Source organism: Phyllostomus discolor, chromosome 7, assembly GCF_004126475.2.
Source record: "Phyllostomus discolor isolate MPI-MPIP mPhyDis1 chromosome 7, mPhyDis1.pri.v3, whole genome shotgun sequence".
Taxonomy (NCBI): domain Eukaryota; kingdom Metazoa; phylum Chordata; class Mammalia; order Chiroptera; family Phyllostomidae; genus Phyllostomus; species Phyllostomus discolor.
Window position 1 is genome coordinate 15,120,691 of NC_040909.2, and position 12,805 is coordinate 15,133,495.

The window sequence follows — 12,805 nt, forward strand, 5'->3', positions numbered from 1 at the left end:
GTTGACAAAATCTGGACCTATTTAGGAAAGAAATAAACTAATATTTACCCCTGGGACAGGGTTTACGTGTATCTTAGCTCATTTTATCTTTGAACCTGTGAGGTCATCATCATCCTTCTCATCATTGCCAACGGTGGGGGGGGGGGGTGGTTCAGGAAATAGGTCCGCTGTGCAAGGCCACACAGCTAGAATCCAATGCATGCCTAGACTTAGAACGCCACGGAAGTATGACGAATCCAAGGAGGTCTTCCACTTCCGACACGGTGATCCTAGTGGAATGTAATGAGGTGGCTGTACTGGACGCCCCCCCGCCCCCTCCCACACACACACCCCAACTCCACTCTGTTCCCCTTGCAGTCTGCCTTACTGCGCACTAGAGGCTGGAAGCCAGACTACAGCTCAGGGGCCACCCATGATGTAGCTTTGGCAGACACAACCATCCAAGTCTTAGGAGGCAAAAGACAACATCATGGGCTACAAGACAGGCTCAGGCTGCTTCTGCATCTCCCCTGCAGACTCAGCCAAGAAGTCATTGTGAGTGAGTGTGTGTGCGTGTGTGTAAGGCAGCCATAACTGAAATCCCTGTGTCCCATCCCCAGCTTCATAGTGTTGAGAGGCAAGTCAGGGGGTGGGCATCTGGAGCCATGTGTCACACAATGGAAGTGATGGAGGTCCAGGACCCAGCAGTTGTAAGAGTAAATCTTGTGTCCTTGCTTTCCTGCCTGTGAGAGGCCAGTTCCGTGGGGTGATTCTGGGAGGTTTTGCTAGAAGCTCACCCTAGAGCCTGCTCCTCCAGCCCTACCAAAAATTTTGGAAGCCATCTAATGAAGTACAATGTCTACTGCTGACTAAATTAGCTAAAGTGGATGTTGCCATCTGCGACTGAACCTTGACTAAGACAATGGATATCCTGCTTTCCCACAGAAGGGAGATTCTACTGGGCTGGTTACCATGAGTCCTGTGCGTGGGTATGGAAGAGGGAGAAGCAATCAGATGGGTTTTTCTTTCACCTTGCATTCCACAAGGGTGTGCCAGACTCATTCATATATAATTTAGGGACTGTATCCTGAAATCATGGCACAAGCAGAAATGCAAATGAGAGAAGGGATTTCCCAAACCTGGGGCTGGCTTAATGTCAAGTAAGATAATAAATCAAAATCCATTTAGTTTTAAATTAAAGTTAGTGGTAACATGCTCATCTAAAGAAAAAAGTACTGCCACCTCCCTGGGAATAGCTCTAGTTATAAATATGAAGAAGAAGGGGAAGAAGGAGAGGAGGAGGAGGAGGAAGCAGCAGCAGAAGCAGCAGTATCATCTGGATACACTAAGGCTGTGGGTTCGATTCTAGGTCAGGGCACATACAAGAGTCAACTAATGATTGCATCAATGAAAGGAACAACAAATTGATGTCTCTCTCTCTGTCTGTCTGTCTCTCTGCCCCCTTTCCTCTCTAAAATCAATAAATACATTTACACAATTTTAAAAAGAGGTTTCTAGATGTACAAGGATTCAAAAGTTTACCACCTTCCTAAAAGAATTACTCAAGAAGGTACCTTGAAATTGAAAACTAAATCAAGAAACAAGACAAATAATAGTGTAAAATTTAGGCCTGTAGTTAAGTCTAAATAGTTGGTCAGTAACGTGGGTGGGAAGTTTAGGACAATCGGCAAGAAAAGATTCCTATGCAATCATCTTTTAAAAAGTAGTCCAGGGACTATAAAATGGTGCACCCACTGTAGAAAACAGTCTGGCCATTTCTCAAATGGTTAAATGTAAGGTTACAATGTGATCGGGAAATTCCACTCTGAAGAATATGTCCAAGAGAAATGAAAATGTACGTCCACTCAAAAACCTTGCACATCAATGTTCTTAGCAGCATTATTAACAGTAGCTAAAAGGTGGAAATAACCCAAATGTCCATAAACACATGAATGGATAAATAAAATGTGGCAGGAGCACATTATTATTATTATTGTTGTTATTGTTATTATTTTATCATCATAAGTTATTTGGCAATAAAAACGTACTGATACATGCTATAAAATGGATGAACTTTGAAAACATTACGTAAGAAAAAGGCACCAGTTACAAAAGACCACATATTACAGGATTGTCTTTACAGGAAATGCCCCATAGGCAATTTTATAGAGACACAATGTAAACTAGTTGTTGCCTAAGGCTAGACGGGAGAGGGTGTGGGGAAATGAAGAATGACTGCTAACTGGTATGAGGTTTCTTTCGGGGATGATGAAAATGTTCTAACATCGATAGTGGTGATGGTTGCATAACTCAGTAAATATTCTCAAAGTCACTGAGTTGTACACTTTATATGGGTGAACTATATAGTATGTGAGTTACATCTCAATAAAGGTGTTACGTAGACAACAGAAAACATTGTCTAACACAGAGTACATACTGAGGAACAGGTAAGAAAGACAGTGCTGGCTCTTGAATGCAATTACGTGGTTAAATATCTTAATCCTCAGAGTATTTAAAGATATTTAAATATTGGTTAAAATTCTAAAAGTAACTACAATCAAAATAAAAGTAGAATTTATCATTTCAACCATTACTAGAAAAAAAAAGTACCGTAAATAAGTCATTACGACATGAGGTCTTTCTGGAAAAAGTCCAACCATTGTTAATACGATGAGAACAGTTTGCATGAGACATTGATGTAACCTGGCAGCCAAGGAGAGTGAACTGGAATGTGCATGCGTGAACAATGATGACCTCACTGTACCAGTCAGCGGGGGCGGTAGACGCCATACCATTCAGTAGCTCACTTAAAAACAGTAAATTTTATGTTATGAATCTTGCTTCAATTAAAAAATAAAGAAACTAACCCGGGCTGGTGTAGCTCAGTGCATTGAGCTCGGGCTGCGAACCAAAGCATTGCAGGTTCGATCCCCAGTCAGGGCACATGCCTGGGTTCCAGGCCACGGCCCCCAGCAACCGCACAGTGATGTTTCTCTCTCTCTCTCTCTCTCTTTCTCCCTCCCTTCCCTTTCTAAAAAAATAAATAAATAAAATCTTAAAATAATAATTAAAACATGCTTTCAATATATTAAGTACAAATATTTTTTAAAAATAAAAATAAAGAAACTAGAACATGTCAGATGACTGCTAGCCAAAAAGGCTGGTATGGCAACATTCGAACCGGACAAATAGATCACCGCAAAGGAATCGAAAAGGCTAGTCTTACACATGAGCATAGAAACAACACCCCCCAATATGATATTAACGAATCAAATTCAAGGGTAAAAAACAACAAAGGTTTTAAAGTCCAATAGTAAGTCAGAAAATACACTTCAGCACAGTAGAGATTATCCCGAGAGCACGTGAATGATTCAACATTAGTGTGCTGATATAATTCACTCTGTTGGCAAGCTGGAGGAGACAAAGTCCACTGTGATCATCTGAATAAACACCCTCCCGACATACACCGAGTCCCGTCTCCCAAATCCAACACGTATTCCCGATTAAAATGAGTACAAATTAAAATTTCCCTTTCTTAACTCGATAACGAATGTCTACCAGAACCTACAGGTAAACCTGTACCAACTACCATTAAAACATCAAAAATATCCCAATTAAAGTTATGAGCCAGCCAAAGATAGTCATATAACCCCAATCATTCGACATTATACTGGCAGTCCTAATCTACAAATAATGAAAAAAAAAGAAACGTATATGAAAAATCCTTATTCACAGATATTACCATACATTACTTTTTAAATAATGAAACCATTAAAATAATTCACATGGTTACACATTAGATCAAAATAACAAAATCAACAGCTTTCTTGTGAACAAGTAATAAGATATTGATAAAACCAATTTATTTATCAAAAATTAAGAATACTTAAACCTAGTAAGAAATACATAAGACTCATCAGGAAAAAAACTTAGGGCTTCAAAGGCATATAATGACCTAAATATAAAGATAAAATACATATTCCTAGGTGATAAGATTTAATATCATAAGGACATCTTCTCAAATTAATTTATAAATTTAATGCAATCTCAATCAAAGTTGTTATGGGGTTTAAGGAACAATGATTTTGAAAACCACCTGTGTTAGTGTAGGTATACAATAGCAAAGAAATACAAATATTAGTATGACTTACCCTACTGAATGTTAAAATGTACAATAAAGCAATAGCAATTAAAAGGATTTGGAATTGACTCAGGAATAGAACAGAATAAGGTCAAGAAAGAGTTACACATATATGCAAATATGATATGATTAATGGTGAGACTACTACATATCCATTTGGGAAAAAAGTGAAATTATATTCCTACCTTATACACACAAAAAGAATGTATGACAGTAAATAGTCTTAACAGTAAAAACATTATCCTACATTTTCTTCAAATATTTGTATAATCCTGACATTGGGGAAGCGATGTTTAAGCAAAGTAAACCCCAGAAGGATAACAGTTTAGATTTCATGCAAATTAGAAACCTATTTTAATGACATCAAATGTCATGAATGATGCTAATAAAAAGTGACAGGCAAGAAAATGAATTCCCGTAATTTATAGGAAACATGTACATCACCCAAACATATCAAGATATTTTTAAGTGAAACAGAGTTACAGAATATGCTCATTCATGTATGTGGGTGTCTTATACTATGTGCCTATTTGCACACGTACAGAAAACAGTCTGGGAGACATGTGAATGGTAAGCACGTATGGGCAGGTGGATAGATGAGGGCTAGAGTAAAGGCTGTGGGTTTGCAGAGACTTTCAATTTTCACTGCATTTATTTTTTTCTTTTTTTAATGTATTGATTTTAGAGACAGAGAGAATGAGAAACATCAATTTGTTGTTCCACTTACTTATGCATTCACTGGTTGATTCTTTTATGTGCCTGACTGGGGATCGAACCGGCAACCTTAGCGTGTCGGGATGACACTCTAACCAACTGAGCTACTTGGTCAGGGTCCAGTAGCTGAAATTTATTTTTACAATGCAAACATTATTCTCCTCTAAGTTTTTTTTAGTTATATCGATGCACAAGTATATTCTCATTAGAAAAAAAAATTTTTTTAAGATTTTATTTATTTATTTTTAGAGAGGGAAGGGAGGGAGAGAGAGAGAGAGAAACATCAATGTGCGGTTGCTGGGGGTCATGGCCTGCAACCCAGGCATGTACCCTGACTGGGAATCAAACCTGCGATGCTTTGGTTCGCAGCCCGCGCTCAATCCACTGAGCTATGCCAGCCAGGGCGCTCATTAGAAAAATTTTAAACCATATACAAATATAAAGAGTTAAAACAGGAACATCCCTACTCAAACACATTCCCAAAACCAATCTTATTTCCTTTCTGGGAGGTAATTTTCTTTAAATTTTTCTCCTCTTTATATCTTTAAAATATTTTTTAAAGAAAGAAAGAGCCCCACTTTCAAACAGGTGGGGGGGCAGTTACCCAAAAAAGAAATAAATGACTAGTGAGCATATTTAAAATATTCAACTTTGAAAATCACAGAACTGCAAATAAAAACAACATGTTCTTTACCACATGTCCAGGGTTCCCCTGAATATTAGCTGATGTTCTTTCTTCATAATGGGTGCCTATGCCAACCTGGTTTTTATTATTTTGAATATCTCCCACTGCAATAAAATTGGCAAATACTAAAAGAAAGTCTGTCTATGTGCAGAAACAAACCCTGTTACACACTGACACACCACTAGAGGGAATGCAAGTTGGCATAAACCTTTCTGAACAACTTGGCAGTAATATCGAAAGCCTTAAAAAAACACATATGCTCCCCCCCACACACAAACTGTAAGAAATAATAAATGAGGTCAGCAAAGTTATAGGCTATATGGTCAAGGATACTGAACTCAACTGGATTTCTATGATCTAGCAATGAACAACCAAAAAATAAAGTTAAGAAAATGATTCCATTTGCAATAGCATCAAAAAGAATAAAACACCTAGGGATAAAATTAAGAACACAAATGTAAGACATGCATGTTGAGAACTATGAAATGTTGAAAGAAATTAGAGAAGACCTAAATAAATATAAAGACATCCATGTTCATGAATTGGAAAATTTACTTTTGTTAAGGTGGCAGTCCCCAAATTGATCTACAGATTCAACACAATCCATATTGAAATCCCAGCTGCCCTTTTTGGTTAAAATAGACAAACTGGTAGTAAAATTCAGGTGGAAATACGAGGGATTCCAAATAGCCAAAACAAAATCTTTTTAAAGAACAAATTTGGTGAACTCACACTTCTGATTTTAAAACTTTCTGCAAAGCTATACTAATCAATACAGTATAGATATATAAATCAATGTAACAGAACTTGAGAATCCAGAATTAAAACCTTACATTTCAGGCTATTCGATTTTTGACAAGGGTGCCAGGATAATTCAATGGGAGAAAAATAATCTTTTGAACAAATAGTGCTGGGACAGTTAGATATTCATATGGGAAAGAAGGAATTAGACCCCTACCTCATACTATATACAAAAATTAACTCAAAATAAAACAGACCTAAATGTATGACATAAAACTATACAACTTTTAGGAGAAAACACAGGAGTAAATCATTGTGACCTTGGATTAGGCAAAGGCTTCTTAGATTTATCAAAAAACAAGGAACGGTAGAAAAGATAAGTAAATAGGATTTTATAAAATTAAGAGCCTTTGTTCTCAAGGGACTCCACCCACAGAATGGAAGAAAAATATTTGCAAATCATACATCTGATAAAAGACTTGTATCCAGACTACCTAAAGAACTCTTACAACTCAACAATAAAAGAAATTAATGTAATTTTTTCGTATCTTTTTAATTTTTAGATTTATTTATTTAAGAGAAGGGAAGGGAGGGAGAAAGAGAGAGACAGAAACATCAATGTGTGGTTGCCTCTCACGTGGCTGCCAATGGGGATGTGGCCTGCAACCCAGGCATGTGCTCTGACTGGGAATCGAACCTGTGATGCTTTGGTTCACAGCCCATGCTCAATCCACTGAGCTATGCCAGCCAGGGCCAAATTAATGTAATTTTTAAGTGGCAAAGGATTTGAATAGACAGTTCTCCAAAGAAAATATACAAATGACCAAAAGCATATGACCATCATGAATCGTGACGGAAACACACAAAAGCCACAATGAGAAACCACTTCACACCCTGTGAGATGGCCAGCATCAAAAAGACACAAAATAACAAATCTGAGAGAGGACGTGGAAACTTGGAACCCTCGTGTTGCTGGTGAGGTTATAATATAGTACAGCCACTTGGAAACAGTCTAGCAGTGCCTCAAAATATCAAACAAGGAATTACCATAGGACCCTGCCATTTCATTCCCACGCAAGTGCCCAAGAGAAATGAAAACATACGTCCACACAAAAATTTGTACATGAAGGTTCACAGCATCGTTACGCATAATAGTCACAATGCAGAAACAACCCAAGTGTCCATCAGGTGATGAATGGATAAACACAATGTTGTGTATGTCCTATAATGGAATATTTGGTAATAAAATGAAGTACTGACACATACTCTATAGCATGCGTGACCCTTGAAAACATTATGCTCATTGAATGAAGTCATACGGTAAGGGCCATCCATATGTGGGAGGACCCCATTAATGTGCAATGCCCAGAACAGACAAGTCCAGAGAGAGGGAGAATAGAGTGGCAGTTACCAAGGGCTGAGGGAAGGAAAGAATGGAAAGAGACTGCTAAGAGGTATAAGGTTTCTTTTTCAGGTGACAAAAGTGTTGTAAACTTAGCTAATAGGGGTAGTTGTACAACTGGAAGAATATCCTAAAAATCCCTGCGTTGTACACTTAAAAAAAAAAAAAAAAAAAAAAGGTCAGTTTTGGCCCTGGCTGGTGTGGCTCAGCTGACTGGAGCATCGTCTGCACCCAAAAGGCTGTGGGCTTGATTCCGGTCAGGACACAAGCCTTGGTTGTGGGTTTGATCCCCAGCGGGTGGAAGGAAAGGAGGCAACCAATTAATGTTTCTCTCTCTCCCTTCCTCTCTCTCTAAAAGCAATGAAAAGATGTCCTTGGGTGAGGATAAAAAAAAAAGTAAATAAAAAGATCAATTTTATTAAATGAATGCCATCTCAATAAAGCTGTTTTTTTTTTCAAAAATGCATGTGCCAAAACTCAGAACTTGCTACTAAAAAGAAGGAATTTTAGAGTACACCTCAACACACTTACTTGACTTTAAAATGCTCACATGCCTTTTATTCAATTCTAAGTACTCAACCTTAGAAAACATCAAAGAACGTCCAGGAAGATTTGGTTTAAAGGGTATTTATTACGGCACTGTTAAAGGAAAGAAAGAAACACAATGTGAACAGTAGGAGCCTGGATATTTATGGGATACTATGTGTGGCAATTAAGTATATTATAAGAAATTAATCATTGACAAGGAAATGCAATTTATCGGGTCTCAGCAGGAAACTGGGCACACTCAGACTGGGTAATTTGAGCGGAGTTTAATAAAGGTGCTACTTATAAAGCAGGGTGCTGGAAAACTACAAGTGATAGTGCAGCACCTGGCAATAGTAAGCACGTGGGAATGTACAGTTATCAGAGTCTAGAGAAGAGCCGCCGGACAGCCAGCCTCCCAGAGCGGGACACAGCCCGCCTGCTGAGATTCAGCAAGGAGGAATCCTGGGGAATGAATACCCAGAACCTGCCCTCCCCTCACCCTATAGCCTCCTGCAGGTGCCACCCTTGGAGGAATCCAGGTGGGATGTGAGAGGGAAGCCCTTGACATAGGACATGCTTGTGTGCCTTCAGGGTGGGGAGCAGGGTGAAGCAGGCAGGGTGGAGGGTGGACTGAGGGACAAGGGGAAGATATCCAGCACAGATGGCCACAGCGCTAAACAAAAAGTAGCTGGCAAGTAACTGCATTCAAAAAATTACAGATAAATAGTATAACCACTTGAGAAATGTTGGAATGGTTTACTCCAAGAAGTAAACAGTGGGTTCATTCAGAGTTCCTTAAGTATTGTTTGCAGCTTGGTGAAGCAATTCTTCATTGTTGGGGACTATCCCAGGTACTAGGTATGCTAGGACATTTAGCATACCTAGCCCCCAGGGCACTTAACCCCAATAGAAACTCCAGGCATTACAATAACCATTAAAAAACAAACAACAAACAAACAACCCCCCCCCCCCCAAACCACCCACTCCCAGATGTGGGGTTGCACCAAGGCCTGTTAGGGACCACTGTGAAAGCGAGAATTACAATTTTTTCTTTATCAATACTTTTTAAATTTTTCTACAAAGATTAGGTATTGTTTTTTTGTGAAATGGAAACTATGTTCCCCATGTTTTACAAAAAGAACTCAATGGGATAGAGTACTTTATTTAGATTCCGGCTCTTGGTAAACCCTATTCTTGTCCTTCCCCAACCAAGTTTGCTCATGATAGCGAGTAAATGAAAGGTGACCTAACGCTATCACACGGATGCTGTAGTTCATTTTGAAGTCACCAGGAAAGGGAAGGGTGCAACTCACTCAGTTTCTGACAAATCACTTTTGTTCTCCAGGTACTCGTGATCGCTCTGAGATCACAGTACCCTACAAATCACAGGTCAAGTGCTGCATTGCCATTAGTTCGTTATAAAATTTTAAAAAGGAAACAAGTACCATTTGGTTTCAACACCGTGTTCTCCTGGCACGGCCTGGAGCGTTTCAGTAGGTTAGCTACTACCACCCACCCCTGTGAGAAAGCCAGAGCGAGGGATTTCTGACCACAGATCCGGGGAAATGTTTTCTTCTGTGTTATTTCATTTCCCCTGGGTTCAAGCAGGAAGTCGGGTTCCTAGTAATTCTACGTCTCAGTATTTTGTTTTTGTCAAGGCAGAAAAGTAACATTCTTCTGGAGGTGGGTCTATATTAATCCCAGGGCTGGGATAGCAATAGTTTGAAACCTGTGCCCTTTCCCCCACCCACATGAAGAAAGATTCAGTGGGACTGTATTTCATTACATCCAGGAAGCTATCCATTGTAAGCTGCATCCTGACTCAGATATTAAAATCTGAACAAAAAGTACCTTGGAATTAATTAAACAATATATCATTTAAGGTGATCCCTAACATTTTAAATTTTGATTTCTAATTTTTTAAAAAAGTGTTTTTAGTTTAATAGCCTCACACTACTGGCGACAGTTTAAACCAGTACAACTTTAGAGAAAGGTAATTTCAGAATATGTAACAAAACACTTCCAATTTGCATACCCTTTGACACAACCATTTGACTGTAAGGAACTTTCTGGACAAATGTGGAAAGAGGGACAAACAAGGAAGATTGCTATAGCACTGGCTATACTAGTAACACCCAGAAACATGCTAGTTTTAAAATGGAAGCCCTGGCTGGTGTAGCTCAGTGGATTGAGCGCAGGCTGCGAACCAAAGCATCGCAGGTTCGATTCCCAGTCAGGGCACATGCCTGGGTTGCGGGCCCGGTACCCACTGGGGGCCACATGAGAGGCAACCACACATTGATGTTTCTCTCTCTCTTTCTCCCTCCTTTCCCATCTCTAAAAATAAATAAAAATAAAGAAAAAATAAAATGGAAAACTGAGGAAATCGAAACGGTGCTTCCTGATGACAGAACACTGTGATAATGCAAGAGATCCCAGGCCCTGGAAACGATCCCCGTGTGGGAAGTGAATACAGCAGGTCTTTCATCCATGGAAACAATGATGAGGAAATAGATGCACAGAAAAAAAAAAGTATAAAAGGAGTTTCAGGGAAAAAACTGAGAAAATGCAAAGATAAGAATCAAAATTCTAAAAATCTCCTTAAAGAGATGTCAGTTTTTCCGAATGAGAGAACATACCAGGTCCCCAGTAGAATGGAAGAAAATGAACTCGTATGAAAGCACATGTGGTCAAACAAACTCATAAAAAATTTTACAGAAGAATTGAGATAAATATATTTTTTTTAATCCTCACACAAGGACATTTTTTCATCGCTTTTTAGAGACAGGAAGGGAGAGAAACGTTGATCGGAGAAAGAAGCACCGATTGGTTGCCCCCTGTATGCACTCGGACTGGGATGGGCTAGGGATGTGCTGTAACCAGGAACGGAACCCACATCCTTGCTATAGGATGATACCCCAGCCAACTGAGCAACACCAGCCAGGTCTGAAATAAATACTTTTTAAAAAAGAAACAGAAAAACTAGAAGATAGTAGAGGAATACTTAAACATTTCTTAAGAAAAACAATTGCCAATCTAACATTCTTTACCCAAATTATTAATTATGCATTAACAGTTGAATCAAGACATTTTGAAAGATGCAAAGCTCAATCTATACGTGCATCCTTAGGAAACTATTAGAGGCTGTGCTTCCACGCCCCACCCCCAACACACCCCTCACAGAGGAAGGCAAGACAGGGAGGACACTGCTCATGGGAAGCAGGGAATCCAACGCAGGACAGGGAGACAGAAAATCTCCAGGTGATGGTGCAGGAGAACCCGGGCCATCAGCTGCTCCAGGGGAGCAGGCCAGGTGGGGGAGCAGGTCAGAGGCTCCTGTGGAGGGTCTGGTTGTGAGGATGACTCTGCTGGGATACCTCTCCATTGTCTCAACATCTCTCAGTTTTCCTAAGAGGAGATTTAGACAATGAAGGTAAAATGAGTGACTAAAAATATCTAGAGGACTAAAAAAATGGGAGAAAATGGATTACGAACTCCAGGGAGAACAAAAAATCGGGCAAGAATGGCAAAGTGCCCACAGGCCTCCGTGTCTGTGGTCAGCACCTATTACTGATCTAACCCAAAACGTGGTGGGAGACAGGAGGGTACATGAATAATGGGGGTGGTGAGGAGGGCATCCAGGACAGGTACAACCTCATCTCTCAGGGTGGGTGGCTGACAGATAACACCTACAATTGGAAAAAACACGTATCACATTATTTAGAGCTCTAAGAGGTGTGAATGTGAGTGCCTCTAGGAATGGCGGCCGTGGTGGGGGAAACACTTCTGCCTACAGGACTATTTGCCTCTATAAACATGAGTGCATACAGCTCTGTCAAAAATAAAAACTCAATTAGAATACTAATAAGGGTCATTTTTCTTACATGTTTTTCTGCCTTTTTCAAAAAAAAATGTATTGAAATCTAAAAGGATGCATGCCAATATATCAACAGTGGTTATTTCTAGCAATGGGATTGCGGGCCATTTACAATTTTTTTCCCTTCACTTTTCTATTTTCCTGAAATAGTGTGGAACATTGAACCTATTGACCGTAAATCAGAAAACAAGAGGCAATTCACTTCAACGCCTGATAGAAACTCACCGCAGGGTAGAAGCCCCATCTTTGTCACTCTAGCTTCTGTCTGCTCCAACAGAGCGGGGGAACCTGCCAGCTCCTCCCTTCACACAGCAAATATTTGCTGAATTCCTATAAGCCAGCCCCTGCAAGGTGACTCCAATCCCTTAGCCTTTTATTGGGTCTTCTGAAGTCCTACAAAACCAGCGGAGGGAAGGAGCGGGGGATGGGCTAAACCAACACTTCCCAAACCTGCAGCGCCCTGGAACTACCTGGGATTGATTCATTGGGTCTGGGGTGGGGTCTGAGACAATGGAGGCGCGAGTAAGCTACTAGACAAACAAGGGGCTTCTCATACTTCCGCACCCTCAAGGCTCCCATTCTCTACCCCCTTCTAGGCTTGCTTTTCCCTCCTCAAATGTTTAAAGGAAAAGAACGCGGTGAACGGAGGTCCCGCCCCAGTTAGGCAGCTGGGTGTCACGCCCATTAGCAGCCAAGAGCAGGCCCCTGACCACAGGCAGCCTGGGATCTGATTTCCCG

At 40.1% G+C, this 12,805-nt stretch overlaps 1 protein-coding gene across 1 annotated transcript in view; it reads right to left on the reverse strand.

Annotated features, from left to right (window-relative positions):
• The window catches only part of CMTM8 (CKLF like MARVEL transmembrane domain containing 8), an 82,310-nt gene that overhangs the window by 68,227 nt on the left and 1,278 nt on the right, over window positions 1–12,805 (reverse strand). The gene's annotated exons all lie outside the window — the stretch shown is intronic.